We start from the raw sequence: 2,500 nt of genomic DNA, 5'->3' as shown, positions 1-2,500 counted from the left end.
AACCCGAAAAATGGGCAAAAAGGGAATAAATTCCCGCCCAAAAAGGGTGAATAGTCGGTTGGGCGGCAGCCCTGGTCGGTCTCTGCAGACCTGGAGGCTCGAGACGTTTGTTTGGAAAACTCACCAAGTCTCGATTCTGCCACCTCCTACCTCTGTGCAGATACCCCGCCAACCCCCAAGGACAGAAATGACAAGTGTCAAGTTGGCGGGGCGTCGGGCCACCTGCTGCCGGCCATGAGCATCCAAATCCCCGCAAAAGGGGCATTTTCATTTCTTCATCGGGACTTCCGGCAATTTCCAAGGTTCAACTCATTAACGTTGTTCGCAGACACTTGCCAGAAAATGCAAGTGGCCACTTTGCCGGGCCGACTCGCTTGCCCAAGCGGGAAACCATCAACCGAAGGCCCGGTAAGGCGGCCGAATCTGACCTCATAGACTTCCACACAACGGGACTTTTGACTTTCCCGGCCGCGGGTGGCCTCCACCCGGCCTCAGCCATCAGCCCTGCCTGCCTCCAGCCGCCTTCTGGTTAATGAGTTATCCAGCCTGGCACTTCGGTTGCGCCAGCGAGACCAAGTCTCGGCTTTGGTTAATGATTTGAGCCGAACCGACCTACCCCCCGCCCCCGCGGGCTGAACTCGGGCAGGTCTGCCGATTTCCCGACTCCTTTCGGGGCCTAATCGCGTCGCGCGAGCCGCCTGGCGCGATCGGGGACCATGCCCCGGCACCTGCCAGGCCTCGGGCAGCCGCTTTTGAAGCCCGACCAAAAACCCGAAAAATGGGCAAAAAGGGAATAAATTCCCGCCCAAAAAGGGTGAATAGTCGGTTGGGCGGCAGCACTGGTCGGTCTCTGCAGACCTGGAGGCTCGAGACGTTTGTTTGGAAAACTCACCAAGTCTCGATTCTGCCACCTCCTACCTCTGTGCAGATACCCCGCCAACCCCCAAGGACAGAAATGACAAGTGTCAAGTTGGCGGGGCGTCGGGCCACCTGCTGCCGGCCATGAGCATCCAAATCCCCGCAAAAGGGGCATTTTCATTTCTTCATCGGGACTTCCGACAATTGCCGAGGTTCAACTCATTAACGTTGTTCGCAGACACTTGCCAGAAAATGCAAGTGGCCACTTTGCCGGGCCGACTCGCTTGCCCAAGCGGGAAACCATCAACCGCAGGCCCGGTAAGGCGGCCGAATCTGACCTCATAGACTTCCACACAACGGGACTTTTGACTTTCCCGGCCGCGGGTGGCCTCCACCCGGCCTCAGCCATCAGCCCTGCCTGCCTCCAGCCGCCTTCTGGTTAATGAGTTATCCAGCCTGGCACTTCGGTTGCGCCAGCGAGACCAAGTCTCGGCTTTGGTTAATGATTTGAGCCGAACCGACCTGCCCCCCGCCTCCCCCGGGCTGAACTCGGGCAGGTCTGCCGATTTCCCGACTCCTTTCGGGGCCTAATCGGGTCGCGCGAGCCGCCTGGCGCGACCGGGGACATGCCCCGGCCTCTGCCAGGCCTCGGGCTGCCGTTTTTGAAGCCCGACCAAAAACCCGAAAAATGGACAAAAATGGAAAAAATTCCCGCCCAAAAAGGGTGAATAGTCGGTTGGGCGGCAGCCCTGGTCGGTCTCTGCAGACCTGGAGGCTCGAGACGTGACTTTGGAAAACTCACCAATTCTCGATCAGCCACCTCCTACCTCTGTGCAGGTACCCCGCCAACCCCCAAGGACAGAAATGACAAGTGTCAAGTTGGCGGGACGGATTTGACTTCGGTCGCCGAGCCCTGGAACTAATTTCCCGCAAACGGCTTCGGATTTAGCTCCATCCAGACTTCCGGGACGAAACTTGACAGGCCGTATCTCCGCACTCCCGGAGCGCAGCCGCACCGTTCCGGCACCCATCGACGCGGCTGGCCGAGCCCGAGCGAACGCACCCCACGGCGGACGGCTAGGCCTTTCCGATTTTTTCACCCTTTTTCCCGAAAAGATTCCAACTGGCAGGGACATTCGCCCGACGGCTTAAAGACATGCCCTTCTGCCACACTAACGTCCCCGCCTTCGTTTGGCTATGTTGGCTTCGTCATTTCCGTCTTTTATTAAAGATACCATCTTAACACGCCGGTTAACCATTTGCCAGAGTTTTCGGTTAATGGTTTGCCACCTTCAACCCATTTGGTTAACCATTTGCCGCCGACAATTTTCAGTTCATCAGTTGCCACATTCAGACTTTCTTCTCCGGTTGCATTTCGCGGACTTCCAGCGCGCTCGGCTTCGGGTCGGCCCGCAGGAATGTGGTAGCGTTCGATGCCGCTTGCCTTCCTCTTCCCCGCGCCGCGCACCCGACGAGCACAGCTGGCCCACCAGCGGAGATAGCCGTCGGAAAGCGGTCTCCAGCCAACGGCTGCACCTCCGCCGGCCAAAGAGCCGGCCGCACGCCGTCGCTGGCCTCCGGTGCGACCCGTCCGGCCGCAGCGGACGCTCTTTACCCGCGCCAGTTGCCACGTTGCGTCGTC

Source organism: Pristiophorus japonicus, unplaced genomic scaffold (assembly GCF_044704955.1).
Source record: "Pristiophorus japonicus isolate sPriJap1 unplaced genomic scaffold, sPriJap1.hap1 HAP1_SCAFFOLD_924, whole genome shotgun sequence".
Lineage (NCBI taxonomy): Eukaryota > Metazoa > Chordata > Chondrichthyes > Pristiophoridae > Pristiophorus > Pristiophorus japonicus.
This window is presented reverse-complemented; position numbering follows the sequence as displayed.